Genomic DNA, 14,954 nt, shown 5'->3' on the forward strand with positions numbered 1-14,954 from the left:
TCAAATCTATTCTTTCTGATCAATCTATCCTAGAGTTCGTACTAAAATAACATAAAGCTATTATTTCCGATCGATCCAACCAAGAGTTCGTACTAAAATAACACCAAAGCAAATTTAGATTCATAATATTCAATCCAACAAAAAGAACTTCAAAGAGTGCCCTAAAATTTCTACCATAGAAACAAAGATAAGAACGTGCGTTAACCCCTATGCATAGATTACCCTAATGTCACCTCGGGAATCCGTGAGTTGAGTGCCAAAACATATATCAAGTGAATCAATAAGATACCCCATTGTCACCACGAGTATTCAATTGCAAGACATATATCAAGTGTTCTCAAATCCATAAAAGTATTCAATCCGATAATAACGAAATCTCAGAGGGAGAAACTCAATTCAACACAACAAGATAAAGAGGGAAAAACACCATATGATCCGACTATATTAACAAAGCCCGTGATACATCAAGATCGTGACATCTCAAGAACACGAGAGAGAGAGAGAGAGATTAAACACATAGCTACTGGTACAAACCCTCAGCCCCGAGGGTGGACTACTCCCTCCTCATTGTGGTGGCCGCCGGGATGATGAAGATGGCCACCGGAGATGATTCCCCCTCCGGCAGGGTGTCGGGAAGGGTCTAGATTGGTTTTCAGTGGCTATAGAGCCTTGTGACGGCGGAACTTCTGATCTAGGTTAAACCCGAAGGTTTTTGGAATATTTGTGAATTTATAGGGTAAAGAGGGGGTGCGGGAGGCCACCGAGGTGGGCACAACCCACCTGGGCGCGCCTAGGCCCCCAGGCACACCCTGGTGGGTTGTGCCCCCCTCGGGGCACCCCCTAGGTGCCGCCCTGGCCCATCCCAGGTTTTCTGGTCCATAAAAATTCTCCAAAAAGTTTCGCGGTGTTTGGACTTTGTTTGATATTGATTTTCTGTGATGTAAAAAACAAGCAAAAAACAGCAACTGGCACTGGGCACTGGGTCAATAGGTTAGTCCCAAAAAATGATATAAAGTTGCTATAAAATGATTGTAAAACATCCAAGAATGATAATATAACGGCATGAATACTTCATAAATTATAGATACATTGGAGACATATCAGCATCCCCAAGCTTTATTCCTACTCGTCCTCGAGTAGGTAAGTGATAAAAGAAATAATTTATGAAGTGTGAATGCTAGCAAAGTGCACAAGTTTCATCAATGAAAATTTCAATCACTTTTCCTAGCATCATAACAACAATTCTTTCTCATAGAATTTCTCATGTTAAAGTAGCAACCAATTCACATGTTAAGGTTCAAACAATGAATTCTCTTGAAACTCAACAACCTTTGTTCTTAGTCACCAAGCAATTGCAATTCAACTTATTCAACGGAGTTTAAGTAAGAACTCCACATACTCAACCATCTTATAGTCTTCTATGATTGCTAACACTCACCGCATACACATGAGCAAAACGTTTCAACCGGACACATATAAAGATAGGGGCTTATTTTTTTGCCTCCCAACGTATTCACCTCAAGGGTGGTGTCAACAATAATAACTCATGCTACCCATATCCAACTGGATATATGTGGCTAGATCTTTCCTCACCACATGATGCTTGCCAAAAGAGAAAAAAGGAATAGGGAGAAAACTTTGACTCTTGCATAAAAGTAAATACATAAAAGTAAAAGATAGGCCCTTCACAGAGGGAAGCAGAGGTTGCCATGCGCTTATTTGTTTGTATGCTCAACCCCTTAGTGCAAGCACCACATGTTGAAGGGTCTATGACAATATAACTTCTATGTGAATATGAACAAACAAAAATTATTATGTTGTCTTCCTTGTCCAACGTCAACAATTTTGGCATATTATATTTTGATGGGGGCTCACAATCACAAAAGATTTCCAAGATAGTGTATTTGCATGTGAAAGTTCTCTTCCTTCTACTAATCATTCATGAATTGCTTGTATGATCAATATTGTAATTGTCAAGCTTCAAAAGATTTCACTTTCTAAACCCAATGTGAAGCTACCACTAGGCATGATATAATTTCAACTTCATGATTTTCAATTCATTCAACAATTTACTCATAGGATATAAGTGAAGCACAAGAGTAAATGACAAGATACTCCAAAAAGATATAAATGAAGATCATGAGCATAATATTTCTTTCTCTCAAATTAATTGAAGTGAATCAAGAGAGAATTTCTTCAAAAATACTAAAGCACACCGTGCTCAAAAAGATATAAGTGAAGCACTAGAGCACTTGCATAGAAAAGAGCTTCACTGACGGGATGTGAATGCTGCTTACCTAGCCTCCCTAGTAACTATTTGAGGACTCTATTTTATTTAAAAACTTTCAGATCTAAGTATATTATTAAAACAGCAAGCAAAATAAAAATAAAATGACATTCTAAGAATAGCACAACTCATGTGAAGAAGCAAAAACTTAGGCTCAACTGATAGTAACCGATAATTGTTGAAGAGGAAAGGTGGGATGCCTATCGGGGCATCCCCAAGCTTAGATGCTTGAGATTTGTTGAAATATTATCTTGGGATTCCCAAGCTTGGGCTTTTGTGTCTCCTTAATTCCTTTTATATCACGGTTTTCCTAAATCTTAAAAACTTCATCCACACAAAACTCAACAAGAACTCATGAGATAAGTTAGTATAAACCAATGCAAAAACCTTATCATTCTCTACTGTAGAAAATCACTAAAATTATTATTCAACATTGCGTACTAAATGACTCTGCATATTTAATACTCCTATCCTCAAATAGAATCATTAAACAAGCAAACATATGCAAACATAACAGCAATCTGCCAAAACAGTACAGTCTATAAAGAATGCAAGAGTATCAATACATATTTAACTCCAAACATTATGAAAATTTACCACACTGTAGAAAATTTATCAGAGCTCATTTTTCAAAAAGTTTCAACATTTTATTACATTCTAACTTTTCTAGGGAATTTTTGCAACAACGGTAAACTTTCTGTTTTCAAACAGCAACATGTATACTTGCAAAATAAGCATGGCAAAGGCTATCATTGCCACTTGTATTGAAATAAAAGAAGAAAAACATTATTATAAATAACATCAATCAAATATTAACAAAAAAACTGATGCTCCAAGTAAAACTCATGTCATGTGACGAGTGAAGACATAGCTCCGAGTGAGGTTACCAATAATGTTGAAGACGAAAGAGGGGATGCCTCCCGGGGCATCCCCAAGCTTAGTTGCTTGGATATTCCTTGAATATTACCTTGGGGTGCCATGGTCATACCCAAGCTTAGGGTCTTGTCACTCTTTATTCTCCTCATATTGACATCTCACCCAAAATTTGAAAACTTCAATCACACAAAACTTAACGGAACTTTGTGAGATAGGTTAGTATGATAAAGAGCAAACCATTTCACTTTTGGTAATGTCAAAGACAAGATGCATAATTGTTCTCACACAATGCATACTGTATCATATCATTTCCACAATTTATATTGAGCAATATAAGCCATAGAAAGTAGAAAACAAGCAAACTATGCATTGAAAACAGAAATCTGTCAAAAACAGAACAGTGTAGTAATCTGTACTCCAACCATACTTACGCTACTACAAAAATTCTGAAAAAATAGGAAAACCTAGGCAATTTGTGTATTAATCTTCTGCAAACGGAATCAACATTTTATCAGGCTTCTGTTAAAAATAAGAATTGTTTTCCTCAGCGCAAAAGTTGTTGTTTTACAACAAGATCAAATCAACTATCACCGTAAGCCGTCCCAAAGGTCTTACTTGGCACTTTATTGAAATGAAAGCAATAAAACATGATTACTACAGTAGCTTGATCATGTTAACACATAAAAACAGTAGGTAAAATTGTTGGGTTGTCTCCCAACAAGCGTTTTTCTTTAATGCCTTTTAAGCTAGGCATGATGATTTCAATGATGCTCACATAAAAGATAAGAATTGAAACACAAAGAGAGCATCATGAATCACATGACTAGAAAATTTAAGCCTAACCCACTTCCTATGCATAGGGATTTTGTGAGCATACAACTTATGGGAACAAGAATCAACTAGCATAGGAAGGCAAAACAAGCATAACTTCAAAACTTTCAACACATAGATAGGAAACTTGATATTGTCGCAATACCAACAAGCATATGTTCCTCCCTCATAATAATTTTCAGTAGCGTAATGAATGAACTCAACAACATAACTATCACATAAAATATTATTTTCATGATCCACATGCATAAAAAATTATTACTCTCCACATAAGCAAATTTATTCTCATCAATAGTAGTGGGAGCAAACTCAACAAAATAACTATCATGGGAGTGAAAATTAAAATCATGATGACAAGTTCCATGGTTATCATTATTCTTTATATCATACATGTCATCACCATAATCATCATAGATAGCAACTTTGTTATCATAGTCAATTGAAGACTCATCCAAAATGGTGGATTCATCATTAAATAAAGTCATGACCTTTCCAAATCCACTTTCATCATTATAATCATCATAAATATGAGGCATGCAATCATTATAACAAATTTGCACATCAAATCCTGGGGGACTAAAAATACCGTCTTCATCAAACATAGCATCCCCAAGCTTATGGCTTTGCATATCATTAGCATCATGGATATTCAAACAATTCATACTAATAACATTTCCATCATGCTCATCATTGAAATATTTTTTCTCAAACATTTTATAGAATTCTTCCTCTATCAATTGAGCGCAATTTTCCTTCCCATTATTTTCATGAAAGACATTATAAAGATGAACAATATGATGCAACCTCAATTCCATTTTTTAGTTTTCTTTTTATAAACCAAACTAGTGATAAAAAAAGAAACTAAAAGATTCAATTGCAAGATCTAAAGATATACCTTCAAGCACTCACCTCCCCGGCAATGACGCCAGAAAAGAGCTTGATGTCTACTACACAACTTTATTCTTGTAGACACGCGTTGGGACTCCAAGCGCAGAGTTTCGTAGGACAGTAGCAATTTTCCCTCAAGTGGATGACCTAAGGTTTATCAATCTGTGAGAGGTGTAGGATGAAGATGGTCTCTATCAAACGACCCTGCAACTAAATACAAGAAATCTCTTGTGTCTCCAACACAACCAATACAATGCAAAATTGTATAGGTGCACTAGTTCGGCGAAGACATGGTGATAAAAGTGTAATATTGATGGTAGAAGTATATTTCTATAATCTAAATAAATAAAAACAGCAAGGTAGCAAATAGTAAAGGGGTACAAAAACGGTATTGCAATGCTTAAAAACAAGGCCTAGGGTCCGTACTTTCACTAGTGCAACCTCTTAACAATGCTAATATAATTGGATCATATAACTGACCCTCAACGTGCAACGAAGAATCACTCCAAAGTTCCTATCTAGCGGAGAACATAAGACGGAATTGTTTGTAGGGTACAAAACCTCCTCAAAGCTATTCTTTCCGATCAATCTATCCTAGAGTTCGTACTAAAATAACATGAAGCTATTCTTTTCGATTGATCTAACAAAGAGTTCGTACTAAAATAACACCAAAGGAAATTCAGATTCATAATATTCAGTCCAACACAAAGAACTTCAAAGAGTGCCCCAAGATTTCTACCGGAGAAACAAAGAAAAGAACGTCCTCAACCCCTATGCATAGATTACCCCAATGTCACCTCGGGAATCCGTGAGTTGAGCGCCAAAACATATATCATGTGAATCAATACGATACCCCATTGTCACCACGAGTATTCAATTGCAAGACATATATCAAGTGTTCTCAAATCCATAAAAGTATTCAATCCGATAACAACGAAATCTCAAAGGGAAAAACTCAATTCATCACAACAAGATAGAGAGGGAAAACACCATATGGTCCGACTATATTAATAAAGCCCGCGATACATCAAGATCGTGACATCTCAAGAACACGATAGAGAGAGAGAGATTAAACACACAGCTACTGGTACAAACCCTCAGCCTCGAGGGTGGACTACTCCCTCCTCATCATGGTGGCCGCCAGGAAGATGAAGATGGCCATCGGAGATGATTCCCCCCTCCGGCAGGGTGCCGAAAAGGGTCTAGATTGGTTTTCGGTGGCTATAGAGCCTTGCGGCGGAGGAACTTCTGATCTAGGTTAACCTCGAAGGGTTTTGGAATATTTGTGAATTTATAGGGTAAAGAGGGGGTGGGGGAGGCCACCGAGGTGGGCACAACCCACTAGGCGCGCCTGGCCCCCCAGGCGCGCCCTGGTGGGTTGTGCCCCCTTCGGGGTACCCCCAGGTGCTGCTCTGGCCTATCCTGGGTGTTCTGGTCCATAAAAATTCTCCAAAAAGTTTCGCGGTGTTTGGACTCCGTTTGATATTGATTTTCTGTGATGTAAAAAACAAGCAAAAAATAGCAACTGGCACTGGGCACTAGGTCAATAGGTTAGTCCCAAAAAATGATATAAATTTGCTATAAAATGATTGTAAAACATCCAGGAATGATAATATAAGGGCATGAATACTTCATAAATTATAGATATATTGACACGTATCATTGATGTTCAGGGGGATAACGGTTGCCGGAAGCTTGAACAACTCAAAGCGGCCAAACAGTTGGTCGCACAACCAGCCGTGGCCATAAACAGACAAGTTGTTGGCCGCAACAACCTCATCCTATCTGTCGCGTCTCCATACAGCCACACAGGTCTGCCCCTTTCCTGTAGCGGTGAGATACATCGGAGAAGAAAATCTGCCCCCACATGCTCAATGGTTAACCCGACAGCCGCGAGACGGGTGATCCTATTGATTGTCGGGTGCAGGCTATCCTCAGTAAGCCCTCTCAAGCTCTAATCCTTGCCATGCTCGACGCACTCCTACTGTGCTTCGCAAAACTCGGGGGCTTCCTTGTCCTGGATCCAGCACCAATCTCCTCTCCATTCATCCACCTCTCGTGCTGGTGCCCAGGGAGGTAATCCCATGTCTTACTTGGTGATTGCGGCATCCAGCTGATGATTCCGGAGCAGTTGACTTTGCTCTCGGCCCTCGGGACGAAGTAATGCCGGAACAGATCCACATTGGGCATCGCTCTGATGATATTCACGCACAAATGTATGAAGATGGCTATAGTCACCGTTACATTGAGCGTGAAATCGAGGAGATGGAACCCATAGAGGTTCATAATCGCCTCAAAGAACTCGGAAAAGGAGGGACAGAGGCCGCAGAGAACTAAGTGGTAAAGAACCAATAAGAATCAGGGGATCCACCTCACCCGCCTTGTAAACTACGAGCGCCCCATGCCCTTTCTCAACGGGCCACCTCCATAGATACCCATACTTCGCCTGAAGAACGGGGCCGCTCAAGGTGGACGGGACGATGACAACGTCCTCGCTCCGCTTCTTGTTTAGTTCCGCCGACCTCTTGCTCCCCTCGGCGGTGGCCTCCTTCGCCGCGGCTGTTGGCTTTCTTTTCTCCGTGGGTTTCTTCCCCATTCTTGCGGCAATGCAGGGAGGGGAGGGATTCGTTGGGGATGGTGGTGGCGGAGGGAAGAGCGAGATGAGGAACTGTCGCTTGGCTTGCAGAGAAGGAGATGGAGGAGCGGAGCGAGAGATACGTGAATCATGGCGCTTTGTTTTTCCCTACTCTTAAGGGGGGAAAGCGGGGCAGAGGCACGACGCTTCAGAAAGTTACCATTTTACCATAACTGCAACAGTGCCACGACCCCACGACGGGTAGTAATTGCGCAAAGTGGACGTTGGATTGACTGGTCGCCATGGCAAAACGGCGCGAGCCTTCTCTTGCCACGTGTCCGCACACTATTTGGGGCCTAACCCGACGTGCCACACGACATGTATGGCTCAGGCCCCGGGGCTTATGTAGGGGAAAATATACAGGGGTATGCATTTTCCCCTGACATGTGCATGGGCAAGCCAAGACCAGGCCAGAGTACAAAAAACCAAGATATTCGAAGAACCAGCATGCAGCTCAGAGTGACTAAGGCCAAGCCAGAGAAGCAAGATATAGCCAAGAGAAGGGCCTCCCTTGCCGGACAGGCGAGCCTGGCAAGGGGCAAGGCCACCTCTAGAAGCAGGCGCCCCGGCAGGGACTGCCGGGGCTCGCGGAGGCAAAACCACCTCACCAACCACTCCAGCATGACCCACGTCGTCGATCAATGCGGTGTCAAGCCGCAAGATGATTAAGTGGCATCCATTCGCCACATGGCAGCCATTTCCCACAGAAAAAACCCACAGATGACACCCGTCCTGCGACGTGTCAAGAGAACAGGTGCAGAGCTGGCAAGATAGCCCGACAAGCCTTGCCGAGCAACCAGTGGTGTGACACTAAGCAGCGCATTTAATGCGCCCTGTTAGCCCGCAGAAGTATGTGTGATAGCATTGTTTGCTATCATATCAGTGCATAATGACTACTTTGCCATTGTGGTGACCCCTTGATCTATAAAAGGAGGCCCATGGCTGTTGGATTTCGGGTTCCGGCAGACCCTTGAGGTTCGAACACTGGGGTGCGCGTGGAGATTTCGCCTCCTACCTACCTGCACTCCTCCGCCTCGCTAAGATCTAAGCTAAGGAAAGAGCAACACAAGAGACACAGGGTTTATACTGGTTCGGGCCACCGTTGTGGTGTAATACCCTACTCCAGTGTGTGGTGTGGTGGATTGCCTCTTGGGCTGATGATGATGAACAATACAAGGAAGAACAGCCTCGCGAGGGTCTGCTCTTTTCTGGGGGGGACGAACCGCTAGGAGGAGTTCAGTCACCCTTCTCTCTCTCTAATTTCGATCCGATCCTTGATCCTTGATCTCTGTCTCTAACCTTCCTTTTACCTCGAACCCGAACCCCGATCCTTGTGGGTGGCTGGTCCTATTTATAGGCAATGGCCCTGGGCCTCTTCCCAAATATTGAGCGGGAAGGGCGCCAACAATTGGTCATTTTGAAGGGGAACATCTAGTACACTTATCCTGACTAAAGTTGGTCCTCGCCTGCACAAAGCTCTGGTGGTGACGCCGTCTTGGGCTCCACGATGACCTCCGTCTTGCGATCCTCCTGGTCTTGGTCTTGTTGCACCGAAACAGCAACCTTTGCCTGATGCCTCGGTACTCCGCGGCTGTGCTTGCCCCCTTTGCACCAAAGGGGAAAGGAGGACACTGCGCGGGCTGGCGTCCGCCTGGCGCCCTTGGTCGTCATGGCTTGCGTCACGGGCACCTCGTGAGGTGCCCCGCCTTGATCTCTCCGCCTCCTCGCGAGCCAGCCTGGTGAGGCCGTGCCTGACGAAGCTCCGTGTCATCTGCCCCGCGAGACTTGGCCCCTCGCGAGGGTCTTGGGTCTGTGTCGATGAAGATGGGCCGTGTTGGGCCCCCCTTTGAGCCACGCCGCAGGCCGCAGGCAGGAAAGTCTGGGGACCCCCGTTCCCAGAACGGCGACAGTAGCCCCCGGGGCCAAGGCGCGCCCGGACTTGGCCGTGCAGGGAGACGGAAGGGAAAGAGCGAAGTGCCACGGGCCCTAACAGCCTGCGGTCTTGCACGCCACGTGGCGGTTGATTGGACGTGGGCATCTCCACTTCCCCATGACGCCTCGGTGACTGCACGGATTGGACAAGCCCCTGCATGCAAAGCGGGTCATGATTACCTGCGATCGTGGAGGTCGGCGTTTGGCCTTCGCCGGCCATAAGTACGGAACAGCGCGCGCCCTTCCAGTCCATCCCTTCTTTCTTCTCCTTCTTCCCGGTCCTTGCTCCGTCTTGCTGCGATGGCTCTGATCCGCCGGTTCTCGATGGCAGAGAAGGGAAAGGCTCCCCGAGAGGAACCATACCAGCTCCCACCGAAGAAACGGCTCGCCCTCCGTGGCCCGGACGAGGGGGCCCATCAGGTGGTGTCGAGGCCCTGGTGCGAGCGGGCACCGCCGGGGTTCCCGCTTCCCTTGTACGCCCACATTGAGGGCCCTAAAGGAGTTGATGCTGATCGCCACGGGCGGCGCCGCCGTCGGCGCCGACGGGTCACGAAGGTGTGGGTCGTCCCCCTTGGGGTCCACACTGAGGGCTCCTCCCGAGAGTTCGTGCTCCACGCCACCATGCCTCCTCAGCCTTGGATTTGCCTTCCTCCCTTCTTCGCCTCTATCATCCCATAGGGAGAACTCCTGGAGCTTTGGCTGGAGCACGCCGGTTGCAGCACCCTCGCGACTGAGGCAGAGGTCGCGGTCGTCGCCCCGGGCGAGGTCTTCATGACTCGAGGCTGGAGCGAAGTCGCCCGGGTTTGCAGGACAAGCGGCGCCTTCACGATCCGTTTGGAGTACGACGGTGCTTCGGTGATGTTCTTCAAGGTCTTCGACGCGAACGGGCGTCGGCTGGAGTGCTGCCCCGGGAGAGGTGGCCGGGACCCTGCTGCGGCGAGGACTGGGCCCGCCGACCACTCCCTTGGCGGCTCCTCAGGCGGTGGAGAAGGCGGAGGTTCCAGCGACTTCGGCGAGCTCTTCGCGACTCCGGAGATGAGCGACGACAGCTACGAACCCCCGAGCCAGCGCCGCTCCTGGAGCAGGGCGGGCTCGTCAGGCCATCGCCGCCTCTAATCTGGATGGGGTTGGCGCCGGTGCTTGACGGCCCACTGTTGATGATGGCATCTTTTGCAGGGGCGCACATAGTTAGCGTCCTTTTAGGATCTGTTCCCTGCGAGGAATCAAAGACGCGTCCCGTGGGGGCTTGTAAGGTGCCTGTGATCCTGTTTTGTTAATATAACCCTTGTCGTAGAATTGTGCGAGTTTCTCATTCCGTCTTAGCTCAGTTCTCCCTTTCGAACCTCACGAGGGCTTGGTGCTCTGTGCCAACAGGTCCCAGTCCCAAGGCGGCTTCATCCGTCGCTAGTATGCTAGGTCGCGATGCCGTGGTCAAGGCCAGGAGGTATGTGACCCGGAGTCCGGTAAGAGCCCCTGAGTCGCGATGCTCAGGAGGTCCCCTTTGGCGCTCAAGCAGCCATCATTCGATGAGAAAGGAGAGCGGGGTCGCTAACACGGGATTGCATTAGGTGCGGGCATGGTGCCACGGTAGCTGGCGCTGCCGGGTGGTGACTTATCTCGAGAATCAGGGGTCGCTCTCTGGTGTGTCGCCGGGTCCGTGCATCGGCAGGCGTGAGGCTGCTCGGCGAGGTCCTTGCGTGTCCCTCCCCTCTCGCCTTTGCTCCCCTTTCTGCTCTACGTCCTCGGGTCCCGGCCCTCGAGCGAGTCTCAGCCGTCGCTGGTATGCCAGGTCGCGATGCCGTGGACAAGGCCAGAGGGTGAGGGCTGGAGAGCCAGTAGGAGCCCTGAGTCGCGATGCTCAGGCACCCCCCCTTTAACGTGCAAGCGGTTCGCGTGGATGAGAGTGAAGGAGACACCACAAGGGCCTCGCCTGACGCGGCTCCTTTAGGAGATCCTGTAAACCCATCATAGAAAGAACGAGGGGTTGCCATGACAATTGATAGTCAGCCGTTGGTTGCTTCCGAGGGGCGATGAGGCACTGAAGGCTTGACGAGGTGGCGCCATGCGGGGCTGCCGCGGCCAGAGCTCAGCCATTCAGGTTTGTCGGCGTTGCAAGGACGGACCCATGCACAAGCGTCGTGCCGTTTGGGAGCAGTTCCGTCAGTTGGCGTCAGTTGAGCGGGCAACTAGGTCAAACACATTAGCCGCGAAGGAGTGGATTCATTCAAATAGATGCTGGGAAGGCGGACATCACTGGGTCAGGCCCGAGCGACTTGGGGATGATGCAGCCCGAGGGGCGCCCCCAACAAGGTAAGCTAACAACATGAAATAAAAGGGATACATGCCGCAGGGATGGACCCACGCGGCTTGGGAATAATGCAGCCCTGGGGGGGCGCTCCCAGCTAGAAATGAAACTTGTAAGATGTCACCTGATGATGTTGAGGACGAAGGACTGTTGGTGTAGCAGACTCGGTGGGTTGCGGAAGCCGATCCTCACGAGCCCCCAGGCCTAGGGGCCTCGGGAGGCTCCGGAGGCGCTGGTGGCTCCTCGCGGACCATCTCCATCTCCGCCAGGGCTGCGGAACGCCTGGCCTCTTGTGCCTCCATGATGCCCCTCATGAGGCGCTGGTACATGGCAGCCGCGTTCGGTAAGCTGTAAGGCATGCGAACGTAGCTGTGGGGTGGACCTCCGCAGCGCCCCACTCGCGAGGGCCAGAGGCGCTCCAGAGAGGTGACTCGATTGAGCCCTGGTATGTCGATGCAGACGCGCAGCCCACCATCCTCGCCTGGATGGGGAGCCACTGCTGGTAGGCGGCGGCCGCCTTTCATGACTCTTGACTCCTGTAGCTCCTGAATGGCCATGCTGACGAACTCCTGAGGGTCTGGCTCTCCTTGCCTTACTCCTTCTTGAGGGAAACGTGCTTCGAAACACGCCTCCATGTGGTGCCCAAGCGCCTCCCTCGTGACCCTAGCCAGGTCGGTGGCCCTCCAGGGGAGAGCCCCCGAGCCCTGCCTGAGGAGGGCACCGGGCGCGCTTTCCTATGCGATGGAAGGAGGTTCCCCCTGGGCAGGCGCGGGCCCAGAGGGGCCTGCCTCCTGAGGGGCCGGGCCGGACGATGTCTTCTTCTTCTTGGAGGCGGTCTCGAGAAGCCTCCTGCTTCCGCGATCCGGGTCTTCCAGTGACGCGGCCTAAAAGGCTCGCTCCAGGGAACACACCGCGTCCTTCTCTTCACAGGGCACCGTGATGACTCCGCCACTTCCTGGCATCTTGAGGACGTTGTAGCCGTGGTGAGTTACGACCATTAACTTGGCCGGCGCTGGGTACCCAAGGATGGCGTTGTACGGCAGGCGAATGTGAGCGATGTCGAAGTCAATGAGCTCGGTGCGGTAGTTGTCGCGTGCCCCGAAGGTGACAGGGAGGCGGACCAGCCCAATCGGGACCGTGGAGCCGTCGGTGACTCCAGAGAAAGGCTTGGTTGGCTGAAGCTGGCTGTAGGGCACTTGGAGATTGTTGAATGTTTCCACGGACAGGACGTTGAGCCCTGCCCCGCCATCGATGAGGGTCCTGGTGACCACCACGTTGCTGATGATTGGGGAACAAAGCATCGGGAGGACTCCGGCTGTAGCCGCACACTTGAGCTTATCTGCTGAGCTGAACGTGATGGCGCACGCCGACCACCTGAGAGGGCGCGTGGCTTCGAGCTTGGGGAGGACTGCATTCACTTCGCGGGCGAACTGCTTGAAGATGCGTTGAGAGGCTGGGGCTTGAGCCCCACCCAGGATGCAGGCGATCATGCGCGGCTCCTGGAAGCCCCCAGCCCCCTCGTCCTGGTGGCGGTCCTCGTTCCTCCTTGGCTGCGGCGGCAGTGGAGGGAGGCCTGCGTTGCCTTGTGGGTGATCCTCGCGAGGCTGATCCCTCCAGTCTCCCTCACGAGGCAGATCTTGCCAGTGATCCTCGTGAGGTTGATCGCGCCACCCTTGGTGTGGGCCACGGTCTTCCCAGCGTCCTGCGTTTCTTCCTCCTCCTCGGCCGTAGCCCCGGTCACCGCGGTCGGGGCGACAGCCGATCCTTCCTTCTCGCACGGCTCGGAGCTCTTGACATTCGTTGGTGTTGTGGGTGTGGAGGTCGTGGTACACACAGTATCGACTGCCCTTGGGGGTTCGGGCAGATCTCTGCCCCGCTTGGTGTCTCGTTCTGCCGCGAGCACGGCAGCCCCCTTGCGCTTCACATCCTTGGCCTTGGGCTTCTTCTCTTCTGAGTCTGCGGCAGGCAGCTCGAGGAGGGAGAGACGCCCTTCCTCAGCCCTGGCGCACTTGGTTGCCAAGTTGAACAGCTCCAAGGAAGTGCACAGGTCTTCATGCATCGCCAGCTCCTCCTTCATCTTGACATCGCGCACGCCGTCGGAGAAGGCTGAGATGATGGCCTCCTCAGTCACCTTGGGAATCTTGAGGCGTGCACTGTTGAAGCGCTGGATGTACTTCTGCAGGCTCTCCCCGGGTTGTTGCTTGATGCGGCGCATGTCGCTCACGGCGGGTGGCCGGTCGCGAGTACCTTGGAAGTTGGCGATGAAGCGGGTGCGCATCTCGTCCCAGGAGGAGATCGTGCCTGGGGCCAGGTTCAGGAGCCAGGTGCGGGCCCCATCCTTGAGCGCCATGGGAAACCAGTTTGCCATGACCTTCTCGTCTCCGTTCGCAGCTTCGATGCCCAGCTCATAGAGCTGGAGGAACTCCGCGGGTTCAGCCGTGCCGTCGTAACAAGGAGGCAGGTCTGGCTTGAACTTGCCAGGCCACGCGACGCTGCGTAGCTCGGTGGTGAAGGCATGGCAGCCTGCCGTGGCCACGGGAGGCCTTGGGTGACGGAGAGCTTGGTCTTGCATGTCCCCACGCGCTGCAGCTGGGAGCACCACGGGGTCTTGGCGTGCGGGAGCAGGAGCATGGTCGCGACGTGCTGGAGCAGGGAGCGCCCGGGCAGCTTCTTGCGGGCGAGGGACTTCTTGGCAGCTCTGCTCTTGCCGCGCTGGCACCTGGCGGAGCGGGTTCCGCCCAGGGGCCACGCACCTTGGAGCCATGGCGCCTTCTTGAGGAGGAGGCGGCCGGGGCGCCGCCAGAGCCTCGTCGCCCGCGCGGGGCGGGGTGCGGTGCAGCGGAACGGACGGCGCAGGAGAGCCCCCTGCGGTGCGGACGAGCTCGGCGACACGGTCAAGCCATTCTTCGTAGACGTCGACGGGACAATAGCGCAGGAGCTCGTTTGCCGCGATGAGCGCAGCTCGAGCCTCCATGGGTGCGCGGAGCGCGCGGGACGAAGAACCAGCTGGGGTGAGCGAGGGAGTAGCGGTGCGGCCGTCTTGCCGCACTGACGGATGCTGAGACGATGCTTGCTGCTCGTCCCCCGCCGGGCCGGTGGCGGCGTTGACGGCAGGTGAAGGGGAACGGCGAGGACACCCGCCGACAGGAGCCTTCTAGGCGACGCGGGAAGCGAGAGCGGCCCGACGCTCGGCGCAGGCC

The sequence above is a fragment of the Triticum urartu genome, chromosome 7A (genome assembly GCF_056163025.1).
Source record: "Triticum urartu cultivar PI428250 chromosome 7A, HENAU_Tu73, whole genome shotgun sequence".
In the NCBI taxonomy this organism is placed as follows: domain Eukaryota; kingdom Viridiplantae; phylum Streptophyta; class Magnoliopsida; order Poales; family Poaceae; genus Triticum; species Triticum urartu.